At 49.6% G+C, this 14,551-nt stretch overlaps 1 protein-coding gene across 3 annotated transcripts in view; it reads right to left on the bottom strand.

Moving 5' to 3' along the window:
- Positions 1 to 14,551, bottom strand: part of ACSL1 (acyl-CoA synthetase long chain family member 1) — a 130,452-nt gene that overhangs the window by 62,390 nt on the left and 53,511 nt on the right. For 2 of the 3 annotated variants that reach the window (XM_062213630.1, XM_062213631.1), the window contains exon 1: positions 3,033 to 3,145. The exons of the other annotated variant lie outside the window; for it this stretch is intronic. The gene's annotated coding sequence lies outside the window, so the exon portion shown is untranslated. Of the gene's footprint in view, positions 1 to 3,032; positions 3,146 to 14,551 lie in introns of those variants that run through there. 3 annotated transcript variants of the gene reach the window in all.

Below are 14,551 nucleotides of genomic sequence, written 5' to 3'. Positions count from 1 at the left end.
AAAGGCTCCGGCATGCTCCTCCCCTCCTCCAGACTCCCCAGAGGTTATATCCCACTCCCGTGTGGTCTGCATCCCGAAGCTCAGGGTGTCAGAAGCCAAAAACTTCACAATTGGGATTGCAGGGTAGTTTTCTCTTGTTGCTACTATGTATCACTGGGGGGAGGGAGGCTCATAGGAACTAAGCTTTCCTAAAAGTTTGCATTCACCATTTTGTGTAAAATGACAACATCAGAGTTGGGGCCACAAACTTCATTAGAATGGCCTCTATCTTCTAGTTTGTAAAACTCAGCTGCTTCTTTGGGGATTGCATTTCTTTAAAAGTCCTCTGAAGTCCTTTAAAGTACCAGCACAGGGAAACAAAGTCATCCTCCTGAGGCTTCTGAGGATGTACAAGGAGAATCTCCTCCCAGCAAGGGAGTCAAAGACACTCCAGCGTGTTTGTGCAACTACCAAGCTGGACTGACAACCTTCAGTAAAATCCTTGGTGGGGCCACACTGTAGCACAGCAGGGAAAGCCACTGCCCGAGACTCTGGCATCCCCTATGGGCACTGGTTCGTGTCTTGGCTGCTCCACTTTCAATCCAGCTCCCTGCTAATGGCCTGGGAAAAGCACGGGAAGATGGCCCAAATGCTTGGACCCCTGCCACCCACATAGGAGACCTGGAGGAAGCTCGTGGCTTCTGGCTTCAGCCTGACCACTGCGGCCATCTGTGGAGTGAACCAACAGATAGATCTCTCTATATTTATAACTCTTTCAAATGGATAAATAAATAGCTTAAAATCAATCAATCAATCAATCAATCAGAATAAGGTGCTCTGGCACTTTAATCTACCCACCTTAATCTATCTCCTGACCGGCCACTGCCTGTGGGAGAATAAGGCTTAAAGAGGCTTAGGATACACCAACAGCTCTGAGCTGCCTTTCAGAAAACTCTGTCTTGGAGCACAGGAGTCTTACACGTTACATCATGCAAACTAGACTGTCCATAAAACATAACTGATGGAGTCTCACCTGGCACTTTGATTATATATAAGATAATAAATGCTAAATGAATAATGAATATGTTTTAAATGGCAAACTTGCATAGCAAATTGAAGTGACCTTAAAAACTGAACGTTCCTCTACAGTCGTTGAGTATAAATACCCAGGGATTACTAGTATTCCTATAGTCTTGCTCCTTCCAGAAAGGTGAGTCTGGAAGGAGGAGTGGAAGGGAAAAACCTCCAGCTGTAATGGCAAGAGAATCTGCCCCTTTCCCGGGTCCCTGTCCCAAACACACCACCTCCTGCCACAGGACAGTCACATCAAGACTGAAGATGCGGCAAAACCCACAGAGCAAGCCTAACACCATGGCATGCCGGCACACATTCGGTTATCCCAAACCTCACCCGAAAGCAGAGAGGTAGCTGGGAAAACTCCATCTGGACCTTATAAATAGATACCCGTCCCTACCTACATGTGTTACCGGTCACCCCTCAAACGCCAAAAATTAAAAAACCCAGAGATTCCTTTTTAGCCAGGTTGTCTGCAATAATAATAAAAATGCTGCCAATCTATGCATAACAGAGACAGGAAGGAAATATGTCAAAATGCTTATTATCATGGAGGAAGGGCGATTTTAAAAAGTGCTCTCTATTTACAGTAAATTCACAAATCAGAGACCTTTCCTATGCATACCTTATTTCTAAGGAGCAGGAGTGCTGCATTCAAAGGCTTTCTAGTCACAAAATGTTAGCTTATGCAAGATTTTAGTCTGAGGCCGTCTCTACACAAATAAGGACCAGGATGGGGTTTTCCCAAGTTGGGCCTGACCAGAAAGAACATCTCCCAAGAGCTGGCCCCGTCTCTTTTCCACTACACCACCTGGCGCTGTCTCGCTCCAGCCAGGGCTCCCAAAAAAGCTCTGCCTTCCCAAGTCCACCCCCAGAACACCTTCAGCCGCTCCAACCTGCCCCGAGCGAGCACCTGGCCGGGAGGTGGGGGGGGGGGCAGAACCAACGAAAAGTTTTTGATGGGATTTTTTTTTTTTTTTTTGGCTTGTGTTAAGCTGATGAATGCTCTCACGGCCAGGGTCACGGACGAAGCTGTGAAATGTGTCAGCGCGAGATTCGGCCAGTTTCTCCCCTGCTCCTCCAGCGTCAGTACCCGAAAGGAGGGGAGGGTGAGGAGAATCGGGGTCCTCCGGGGACCCCTGCGCCGAGGAGCAGAGCCCTGCAAAGCCACGCGTACAATGGCCATTCTCAGCCAAGCGCCATCACCTTGCGCCCCCGGGGGGGGGGAGTGGGGAGGGGTCTCCAGGCCCCGAGACACACACACACACACACACACACCCCGACTGGCCGGCGCGCCCGTCTCGGCTTCCGACCCACGTGGTCTTCCAAGTCGTCCACCGGCACGCTCTGTCTACGCCGCAAGGTGACAGACAGCCTCTCGGCTTCCTATTTCCCAAACGGCCCCAGGCTCCTCCATCAGCCTCCATCACGGCTCCCTACGGGCTGCGGGAGCGCCCCTGGAGACGCCCCGAGAATGCCCACAGATGGCAACCGGCTTCTCGCCGCTCCCTCCGACCCTCCGGCCAAGCGCTCGCCGCAGGGGCCACCATGGCTCCGGGGCACGCGAGCCGCCTGGCCTCCGGGGGGGCAGACGGGATGCTGGTGGCCGCGACCCCGCCGACGCCGCCCCCCGGGGACCAGCTCCCCGCGCACAAACATGGGGACAGTCCCGCGGCGCGCGTCACCGGGCCACGCCGCCCGCGCCGCCCGGGCATCCCCGGCTCGGCCGCAGGAAGCGGCGGCGGCGGCGGCGCGGCTCGAGCGGCCTGGAAGCCTCCCCGCGCCGAGGGAAGCGAGGCCGCAGAGCCGAGGCCGGACAAACGGAACGTGCCCGAGACCCGAGGGGCAGCTCACGCGTCGCCACTGCGGCCGCCTTCCTCCGGGACTCGGCCCGGCGGGGCAACCTCAGCCCCACGCACCGGCTGGAATCCCCGCACGGCTTGGAGACCCACGCAGGTCCGCGCGGCAGGCGCACTCACCCCCTCCGCTGGCCGGGCCGCTCCGCCGCCGCCGGCTGTCACTGCAGCCCTCTGCCTGCCCCGCGCCGGCTCCGGACGCTATTTAAGGCGCAGCCGCCGCCGCCGCCGCTCGCCGGCTGCGCCCCCGCTGCTGTCGCGGCCAAGCCTGGCTACTGCTGGCGCGCGTGCCGCGCCCGCCCCGCCCCGCCCCGCAGGCCCCGCCCCAGACACGCCCCCTCGCGCAGGCCCCCGCCCCCAGGCCGGAGGCCGCGTGGCTGGCTGGGCGCAGGGGGCGGCCCCCGGTGCCGTCGGGTTTCGTAACGAGTCCCGGGAAGGGCAAAGGGTACATCGTGGTGTCTCGATCATCAAGCTCCAGTAACCCTGGGACCCCTGTTGGGCAGGGGTCGTCCTGGGAGAGTCCCCGGTGGCCCGGAAGGTTTGCTTGGCACCGACCTGCGCCACCCCCTTTTCACCCGATTTCACCAGGGTCCCCACAGGGGCTTTCGCCACACTCCCTGGCCCTGGGACGTGAAGCAACCCTGCCTGGGCAGTTCGGGCCGGCTCTGGGCCAGGGAGAGAGCCCGCTAGACGTTGCTCAAGGCCAGGCTTCTCCTGCCCAGTGCCCGGGGCCTGCAGACCACGCAGAGCTCTGGCCCTGCTGGAGCTCCGCCTTCCCGGGGCTTTCGGCGTGCAAGAACAGCAGTGTCTGCGCCCTGGGGACGCAGCTGGCGCTGGCGGAGGGCTGTCCGTCTAGTACTGCTTTGAAGCAGACGCAGGAGATATTGTTGCAAGAAAACGCCTTTAAGAATAGATAATATGGCGTTGGCTGAGCACTGGCTGCTTCTCTGTTACAAACACTTCACACACGTTATCCTACTTCATCTTCGTCACAACGCTGTGAGCTGGATGCTGCCATGATGTCCCTTTTACAGAAGTGGAAACTGAGGCACAGCGGGTAAATGCGGGTGAGGACAGCTCTATGCCGGTGTCTTGAGGCCCACACTCTGGGGCAACAGCAGGTGCCGCCCAAGCCTCCTCAGATGACTCCAGCCAGCAATACCCAAGGGCTCACCTTGGATGTCTGCCGCCTCCCTAAATGTGGCAGCACGGTTTGCTCTCACGGCTGCTGGGCAGGCGGTTCAGGGGTACTGAGAGCGACCCACATACCTAGGGTCTCCAACAGCACAGTTCTTTCTAGATCTTCATCTTCCAGAGCTAAACTCCCATTAAGAGGAAAAAAATAGAGTCTACTTTCATTTTCATTGGTTTCCATCTGGCTAGTCCTTGGCTTCTCTTTTCCAGTCTTTTCTCCCCGCCTACGGTTTCATCAGTTTAGCCTCTCCTTTTGCCTCTAGCTTCTCCAACCCGCCCTCAGCCTCCGTAGGCACGTCTCAAGTTCTGCAGTGCGTTAGTTTTCAAAGTCTGTTGTACCCAAGTGTCACACACTGGGTGGCTTCGCTACAAAACTGTACTGTTGGGTCCTGTGCTGTGGCATAGCGGGTTAAGCCACCCCCTGCTGTGCTGGCATCCCATATGGCCGCCGGTTTGGTGACTGGCTGCTCCACTTCTGATCCAACTCCCTGATGTGGCCTGGGAAAGCAGTACAAGATGGCCCAAGTGCACGGGCCCCTGCGCCGGCGTGGGAGACCCAGAGGAAACTTCTGGCTCCTGGCTGCAGATTGGTGCAGCTCTGGCCATTGTGGCCAATTGGAGTGAACCATCAGAGGGAAGACCCCTCTCTCTGTCTCTACCTCTCCTTCTCTGTGTAACTCTTTCAAATAAATACATTAAAAAAAAAAAAAAAAACCGTCTCACGGTTCTGGGGATGAGCAGTACAGATTGTGGCTGTGGGTGGGGTTGGAGCCTTCTGAGGCCTGTAAGGAAGGGACTCCCCCGGATCTCTCCTTTTGCCTAGCAGGAGGCTGTCTTCTCCCTGTGTCTCATCGCATCCTTCCTCTATAGTACATGTCCACATTTCCCCTTTATGAGCATGCCAGTCCTACTGGAGTAGGGCCTACCCTAATGTTAACTCTCTAAATACCCTATCTCTGGTGCTGGCGTTGTCATGCAGCCTGCAGCACCCGCATCCCATACAGGTGCAGGTTTGGGTCCCAGCTGCTCCATTTCTGACCCAGCTCCCTGCTAATGTGCCTGGAAGGGCAGTGGAAGATGGCCTAAGTCCTTGTGCCCCTGTCACCCACATGGGAGACCCGGATGGAGTTCCAGGCTCCTGGCTTCAGCCTGATCCAGCCCTAGCAGTTGTGGCCACTTGGGGAATGAACCAGCAGATGGAAGATGTCTCTCTCTCTCTCTCTCCAAATTCAGTGCAGGGGAGAGGGGACACAATTCATCCCATAACACATGGATCGCTGTCGCTGGCCATCTCACCTTTCCCCTCCAAGACACTGTCTCCTCAAACTGGGTGCCTGGCCCTGGCCTCTACCCCTTAAGGCATATGATTTACAACTTTAGACTAGGGATTACATGCAGGCAGAAATCAGATCTGAGTTCCTGCTCCCTCTGGCTGAAGCTGCTATGTGGACCCTGTGCAGCAACCTCATTCCTTAGCACCTTGGATTTTCCATGTGGAAATAAGAAAGCTGGACTTAAAAATTCTCCTAGGTGCTTTCAGCACAAACACTTAAAAAAAAAAAGATTCCCACTAATCACTTCAAAAGTTTTACAATTTGTGGGGTGGTCCTGTGGCCATCATCTAGAGCCTGTTACATCCTGCTTTAGAACACAGGTTTTGGGGGCAGCATTGTGGCGTAGGGAGCTGAGCTGCCACCTGCAGTGCCAGCATCCCATATCGGAGCACTGGTTCTAGTCTCTGCTTCTGATCTAGCTCCCTGCCAATGCACCTGGGAAAGCAGCAGAGGATGGCTAAAGTGCTTGGATCCCTGCACCCATGTGGGAGACCTGGATGGAATTCCAGGCTCCCGGCTTTGGCCCAGACCAGCCCTGCCTATCGCAGCCATTTTGGAAGTGAACCAGCAGATGGAAGATCTCTCTCTCTCTCTCTCTCTCTCTCTCTCTCTTTCTCTGCATTTCAAATAAATAAACAGATAACTCTTAAAAATAAATAAATGAAAGAACACGGCTTTGGGGTTGGGCAAGTCTGCGGGAAGCCCTGTGTCATCCTGGGCAGTACAGGCCATGACCGCCATGGAAGGATATCATGACGACTGAGAGGCATGCTCTCAGTTTTCCTACTAAATGAGGGTTCCAGACTCCAGAGTCAGGAGTTCCAGTTTGTGAATTAAGGAGAGGGAAGCTAGTCTTAGCCCTCTTGACTACTTTCTTTTTTCCAAACATCTCAGTAGCCCAGTGAACCAGAGCCAGTTGGATGTTACAATGGAGCAAATTTCCTGATGGAAGGTTGAACTTCTTCTCAGTTATTCCAGCTCCTTTACCTTCTGGCTGGATGAAAATTTTATGGCTAGTTCCGGTTCAATCCAAATCTACATCTTTCTAAAACTGATGGGTCAATCTCTATTGGGACAAGCTATTGGCAGGTTCACAATGGCCTTGTCTCAAACATCCCCACTTATGGTTGCCAGCTGCCCAGTTGTGGTTGTTGCTGACTTCTACATCTGTTGTTTCTGAGCATGGTAAGTGAAGTGCCGTCACATCACTTAATCGTGGCCAGGGTGCTTTTAATTCCAGACCTTGGTAATTGGAGGGTTACGGGAAGGTAGCAGTGACTGGGTGCTTGTTTTTCTTATGGAGAAAAAGCTCACGTGTGGAGTTAGCCAGCTGGACTCCGTGTATGTGATGGCACTGTTCTTGGCGGCGTGCAGAGCATCATAACCAGGAGCAGTGGAACAATGCCTTCTCCTCTCCATCAGGCTGGATGAGGGCACGGACTGTGGCCACAGCAGTGCCATTCAGCTGCTTCACACACTGTGTGACACGGCACCTGTGGGCCGTCACATCCTCGGGGCACAGTGGGTTGTCGTCTTCTGTCTTCTTCATGACAGACTCAGTGGCCGGGGGAACTTGACACTGGCACCTTGGGGGACCTTTCCTAAGACAGCAGGGCTGCCTGCAGAGCCACAGTGGGTTTGGCCCCAGATGGTGGGTGACAGGCGGATCCTTCTGTGTGGCTGTGGATGCCTTTTGGCACTGTTTTCTTGCTCCGGAAGGCTTGGCTTTGGCTTCAGCCTTGGGAGGAACGGGAACCTCTTTGCCTTCACAGCCATCTTGGTAAAAAAAAAAGTACTCAATCTGTTTGGAGGCTGCATCTCTAATGGAGGTCCATCCACCTCCCCCCAGGAAACGTAAGTGCCTGAGCTGTCCTATGAATCCCGTAAACCATCGCTCCCCTCCCTTTCCCTGTGTAGACAGAACAGTGCTCAACTGCTGAACTGGACGCTTTTTTCTAACTGTTCCCAGGTGACCAATGGCAACCAAGATGAAGCCAGGTTTTGTGGAGCCTGAAACTTATACAATTTAGGGGACCTCTTAAGATTACAAAGTTGGATATAAAGATGAATGTTTCTATACACTGAGAACAGAAACCACAATAAACTATGAATTTTTAAAGACTGGGCTCTCTTGGGTCTTCAGCAGTAGGGAACTACGAAAAAAAATATTGCCCATGAAATTACCTGTTAAATTGCAGGAAGTCCAGAAAAATAACCTAAAATTGTATACATTTTTTCCTACTCTCCATAAGGAGTTTTTTCATGTTTGGGGCTGTATACTCATTAACTGCTTCTTCTTATGATATTTTAAAACAAACTTTACCTTTTTAGAGCAGTTTTCAATGCATAGAAAAAAATGGCATAAACCCAGTATCTACTGGGATTAACACTTTACATTGGCATGGTGTACTCGTTATAATTAGTGAGCCAGTTTTGAAACATTATATTATAAAGTTCATTGGGTATTCAGATTTCCTTAATTTTATCAAAAGCTCTTGTGCTGTCCGAGGGTCCCCACCAGGACACCATGTCCTGGCTCCTTGGGCTCCTCCTGGGTATGACAGTTTCTCATACTCTTTTTGCCTTTTAGGACCTCGACAGTTCTGAGCAATCCTGGTCAGATGCTTTGAAAAATGCCCCTCTCTTGGGATTTGTCTGATATTTTTCTCACCATTAGACCAGGGCCATGAATTTTTGGGAGGAAGGCCATATATGACATTTTATAATATAATTTTCTGTAGAAAGCATAGAAAATTCAGTCTAACACAATTGATGGGATTTCTTAAAATTGATGGTTTTGATTAGATTTTGGTGAGGGTCAAATCCATTGCCTTCCATTTTAAACAAGTGCTCATTTTGGGGAATGTTCAGGTTGTGCCTTCTGCCTAGGGACACGTCAGTCTGGGTTTCCCTCTCCCTGCCTGCATACTTCCAGAAGCTTACTCCGGGCTCGTATGGGAATATGACCTCTGGCCCTGAACTGCTGGGACACTAGAGGAGTTGACAGGGACAGCACAGTGCTACAGGCATTCATGCAAATCCATGCATGTTCCACAAACGTTATCTCTCCAAACCCAGAGAGGTGTATGTCCAATTCCAGCTCCCCTTAGCTGGCTTCCTAAAACAACCTGTGCCACTTCAGCACCACCGAGGGAGGGGCTGGTGACGGAAGAGGCCTAGAATACAGAATGGCTTCGGCAGCTAGTGGCAGCGACATTGCTTTACTTCTGCAAATTTTGCAGAAAATTTTAATGATATGAACACATGGCCAGAGCCCCTCCAAGGTCTAACAAAGAGCTTCTCTGTAAATGAATGGTCCTGAAAATCAGACTCTCTTGGCCTCACAGTACGTCTCCAGTTGGCCACACGTTTTGCACCATTGTGATGCTACTGCTTGGATTTCCTAGTACAATTCTTGGGCTTCCAGGAGAAGGGGAAAGAGTCATTCCCACCAAACTGCAGCTGTTGTGTAATTATCACATGGTTTCCAGACTTCTCACTTTCCTCACACTCCTTTTTAAAGGCACTGGAGCTGCTGGTTTCATTAACTTTGTATGGGAGGACTAGTCCACAGCTGTGTCCCCCAGGTGTTCCCCTCTGCTTTCTTGGTCTGCACCCTGGCCATGCAAGGGTTGCTGACAAGTCTAGAGCTTCCACACCCTATCTTGCAGCCCTACAGCACGTCACTTTCTGTTTCTTGAAGTGGTATAAAATTTTTATTTAATCCATTATAAAAAGAAGTTGTAAGTAGTATCTTCATCTTTCCAATTTAATTGGCTTCTCATTCTCAACCAGTAAAATCCAAACTCTTCACAAGGGTTTCTAAGGATCACCTATAACCTGCCCCTGCTTCCCTCACCAGCCAGTTGGTCTGCCATTCCCCTCTCCAGCTACATGGAACTATTGGCAAGTTGAGAGCAAAAGCCCTGGAGTTACAGTGTGTGGATTCTAATTCTGTTGCTTTAATTTACAGACTGAGGGCAAGTAGCCCTCAAATCCCTAGTTTTCTTACTGCCAAGTGAGTATGATACCGTGTGGCATCAAATCAAAATCCTAGTCAGTTGTAAGATACACAACCAATTGAATATACCTTAGATTTGGGGCCGGCGCCATGGCTTACTAGGCTAATCCTCCGCCTGCGGCGCCGGCACTCCGGGTTTTAGTCCCAGTTGGGGAGCCGGATTCTGTCCCGGTTGCTCCTCTTCCAGTCCAGCTCTCTGTTGTGGCCCAGGAAGGCAGTGGAGGATGGCCCAAGTCCTTGGGCCCTGCACTCGCATGGGAGACCAGGAGAAGCGCCTGACTCCTGGCTTCGGATAGGCACAGCGTGCCGGCAGTGGTGGCCATTGGCGGGGGGGGGGGGGGGGGGGGGGGCTGTGAACGAACGGTAAAGGAAGACCTTTCTCCTTGTCTCTCTCTCTCTCACTGTCCACTCTGCCTGTCAAAAAGAAATCTATAAAAAAAGATTTGGAACCAGAAGTGCTTTGGCTTTTGGGATATTTGCATATACATATTGAGATGTCTTGAGGAGGGAACCCAAGTCTAAACATGAAATGCATTTATGTTTTATAAACATCTTTTATACACAGCCTGGAGGTAAATTTATGCAATATATGTAGTGTTCCATCTCTAACACCCAAGAAGGCCTGGGACCTATAAATCTAGAGCAAAATTAGAGTTGGTATCTTTTTAAGTTTGTTGACTTACTGAGTCAGAGAGACAGAAGACAGACAGTTCCCATTTACTGGCTCCCATTACTGGTACACTCTCCAAATGCCTGCAATAACTAGGGCTGGGCTTGCTGAAGCTGGGACCTGGGTACTCAATTCAGGTGGTCTCCCATGGGTGACAGAAACCTGATTACTTGAACCATCACCACTAGTTCCCAGGGTGCACATAAGCAGAAAACTAGAGTTAGGAGTTAGGAACCAGAGATGGGCATTGAGCCCAGGCACTCTGATATGGGATGCAGATACCCTAACAAGCATCTTAACAGCAAGGCCAGACATTGGCTCCTTGAGTTATGTCTTAGTCCACTTCTACATTCTGAGTACCACTCCTGCTCTACTTTTCAGACTGCAACATAATTACATCACCAAACACTGGAGAGAGATCAAGTGCAGGCTCAATCCCAGTACCTGTGGCCTCTCTGACATGCCACCTTCGACACACACACACACAGGCATACCAGTGCTTTAAGTGTCTCTGAGTAGAATGTGTCTATAAGTACCACAGGGTGTGGGTGAGACTTGGTACACCAGCATGGAGGGATATGGATTTTAGAGGGCTGGAGCAACATCAACTTTCCTCTAATTCCACTCTCATCTCCTCCTTCTCCATCACACCAAGTAAACTTCACCCCAGCACCTGCATGCAACGTTAAGCCTTTTGAAAGTCATGGACCACCTTGAGAATCTGATGAAAGATACAGATGCTCACCTCATAAACATTCCGCAGATGGTTGCTATGGATCTCCTAGCATCCCTGGTAGAATAGAAAGGGTACTAGACTTGTAGTTATAAAGCTATATGTTCAGGGGCAGGTGTTGTGGCACAATGGGTTAAGCCACTGCTTGGAAAACCCATATCCCATATTAGAGTGCCGATTTGGCTACTCTGCTTCCAATCCAGGTTTCTGCTAATGCTCCTGGGAAGGTAGTGGGTGATGGCCCTAGTCCTTGGGATCGTGCTATCCTTGTGGAGACCCAATTGGAGCTACGGGCTCCTGGCTTCAGGCTGGCCCAGTCCCGGCTGTGCCGATGTGTGTGTGTGTGTGTATGTGTGTATTTCAGAGAGCTCAACAGCATGATGTCCTAATGCTTGCTTATCCCTAAAATGCAATTTTCACTTAATTTTTTTTAGCACAAAATGTTTCACCTAGTAACACACTAAAATCCATAATGTTGATACAGGTCACTATGCAGAGAGTTAGGTTGGAATAAATAAAGCTGGAAGAATTTTTTCCCCTAATTTTAACTTCACCCACTTACCTACCTATCAATCCAGTATGCCCACTTTCCCATGATGCACCTGTGTCTCACCCAGGACCAGGAAGGAAGAGACATCATGATAGCCATATGGAAATCCGTGGAGGCACCATGAAACTCCCAGAAAGCCTCAAGCATACTAAACTCCACCCCATTCATATATTCAGTTAGTGCACTTCTTTGAAGAAGAGACTGAAATCCAAGGAAAAGCCCTTTTTTTTTGTTTTTAGGGCTTGTGGCTCATGCTATGGATCCTTCTCTGGCCTCTTCCCTTTCCCACTCCTCGTAGGTAACTCTCTGGCCCATTCATGACCCATCTCTCTCTGTGTGGGGTGGCCCACACTCAGGTGTGAGTGCATATTCACTCTCTTTCTTTTGAATAGATCCTATTTTTACGTGTACACTGTATTTATGCCTCTGTTTGAAATTCTTATCTTTATGGGGGGCAAGAACTTGAAATAAAACCCAAGATATTTATGACCGTGGCAGTGTTATTGACACCTCCAGCACTTGGGCAGTGTGATCACAGTGCAACCCTCGTTTAGCCCCACATCTCTCTGAAAACTCGTCCTCTTCCTTGACTGTTAAATTCAAAGATGTTCTGTGTCATCAAAATTGAGTGAGATGCCTTCAGTCTGAACACACTGAATACATGAATTTTAGAATTAGCTCAATGTGCTAAATATCAACGTCCTCACCGACCAGACAAAATTGATTATAATATTGCACTCTGTACAGCTCAAGGTTATTAAAATGTCTTGTATCATGATCAAAAATTTATCTTTTAAAAATACTTATCAGGCTGTTCTTTAACCCAGCTCTCATTTTAAAATGTAGGCAGCTCGTGGCATTCTGTTCTGGTCACTTGGACTCACTGTTGAAAACATCTGGACGCCGCTGCTCTGCTGGTCTCTTCCAGGGAAGTAACCTTTCGGAATGTACCAAGCTCCCACTTTGCCAAAATACTGGCTTTTTGTAATACCCTTAGAGGTTACTGAAGGCTTAAATAACTGTAATTGTCTGGAATCTCTGTCTTCTTCATGTCATTCCTGCTGAAGTTCAGCATGCCATTAAGGTTCCATAATTTGCATGCTAATTGGAAGAAGCAGCACAGTGGTCTAGTCTAACCTTGAGGTTAAGTGGTCCACTTCAATTTGTCTCCTTTTCAAGCATGCAAAGGCACTTCAGAAAGTTCATGGAAAAATAGGATTAAAAGATAAATTCATTTTGGTGCCAAAATGTTGTTTGAAATCTGTACTTAGTTTTTCCATAATATGCACTTCGCATAAACTTTTTGAAGAGCTCCCATATCTATCTCACCAAAAATCACACTTACTGAGCACCTTCTACTTTGCACAGTACTGAGCCACAAGTTGTTGTAAGACAGTTGTCTTCTTGGTTGTGAGCAACAGAAATCAACTGAGACTATTTTGGGTAGACCCAGAATTCTCAGGAAGCAAATTGGAGAATTTCAGAGACCGAAAGATACAACCTTGAAGCAGGAGTAATCAGAGCTATGTTTGAATGAGAATAGTCTGGTCAAACGCTGCAGCGTGTATACAATAAGTGCCACCATGTTGGACACATCTGGACACTGTAGCCTCTGCCTTGAGTAAGTCCCAACCCTCCCTTTGTCTCCATTACACTCTGTCGAGAACCAAAAACCTCAACAAAAGCTTGTGTTTGCCAGTCCATGGTCTTACACCTGTGTCCCAGTTGTCAGTGTAGACAGAGGGAGAAGATCTCTCTGCTTTGTTGCCTGAAGTTGCAGACTGGGTAATATGGCCCCACAAGTAGGAAGGAAATTAAATACTGGATAGTAAAACATGACAAATGTCCACCACATTCTGTGCTCAGTCACAGACAAATACTATAATTAGGGGCTGGCGCTGTGGCACAGTGGGTTAAAGCCCTGGCCTGAAGCGCCGGCATTCCATATGGGCACTGGTTCTAGTCCCGGCTGCTCCTCTTCCAATCCAGCTCTCTACCATGGCTGGGATAGTAGTAGAAGATGGCCCAAATTCTTGGGCCCCTGCACCCATGTGGGAGACCCAGAAGAAGCTCCTGGCTCCTGGCTTCAGATAGGCGCAGCTCCAGCCGTTGCTGCCATCTGGGGAGTGAACCAGCGGATGGAAGACCTCTCTCTCTGTCTCTACCACTCTCTTTAACTCTGTCTTTCAAATAAATAAAATAAATCTGAAAAAAAAAATTAGAATTAGGTTAGATGAAGAAAATTGTTTCTGTCCTGGGGTCGTGGGGTAGAAAACAATGGTAGGCCTCACAGTGGGTATACCCTTAAACAAAGTTCTGAAAGCTAAGTGGATAACAATCACCTAGCAGATATATATTATAAGATATATAATACATTTGTAATAAGGGCTGACATAATGACAGCATGTATGCAGGCCTAGATAGAGACAGCGTGGTGCTCGAGGAGTAAAGAGGGAGATGGAGCAGAATTGGCAGGTTTTCTCAGCCAGCTTAGACGACCGGACTGCATGATGAAGAAGCTGGGCACAGTTTTAAACAAAGGGAGGTCACAATTCCATTTCAGAAAGCTCGCTTCTGTCCCCCTACGCATGGTGGATGGCTGGGACTGGTGTGGGTTTAGGTAAACTTGGAGTAAGCCTCGGGAGAGCAAGTTTCTAAATCTGGCTCTTCACCAACTAGCTGTGTGATTCTGCTTTCAGCTTGATCTCTGTCTGGATCTCATTGTTTTCATCTTTTAGAATGCTTTGGTGGGACGAGATAATTCTAATGCGATCCATTCCGCACTGAAGGTACTAGGACTTGGTTGGACTATAAAAGGCCTTAAATTCCAGATTAAGGCCTTTAGATTACTTATGTATTTATTCAACCAATATTTATTGAGTGATTTTTATGAGTCAAGCCCTGTTACAGGCTTCAGGAAATAGCATTAATACAGAAAGTCCTTACCACTACGTGTGGTTGTTAGGATGTGAGCTTACAGTCTAACGTGGTCAGCCAGCAGTAAAGAAACTGCCTAATCCTATAAGGTGGGGACATGAGCTATAAAGGAAGATAAAGCAGGTTAGAGGGATTGGTAGTGACAGAAGGACAGGGGCACTCTAGCCTCAAGCCTGGGAGAGAGACTGAGCAGAGATGTAAAT

This window comes from Lepus europaeus, chromosome 16 (assembly GCF_033115175.1).
Source record: "Lepus europaeus isolate LE1 chromosome 16, mLepTim1.pri, whole genome shotgun sequence".
Lineage (NCBI taxonomy): Eukaryota > Metazoa > Chordata > Mammalia > Lagomorpha > Leporidae > Lepus > Lepus europaeus.
This window is presented reverse-complemented; position numbering and strand designations above follow the sequence as displayed.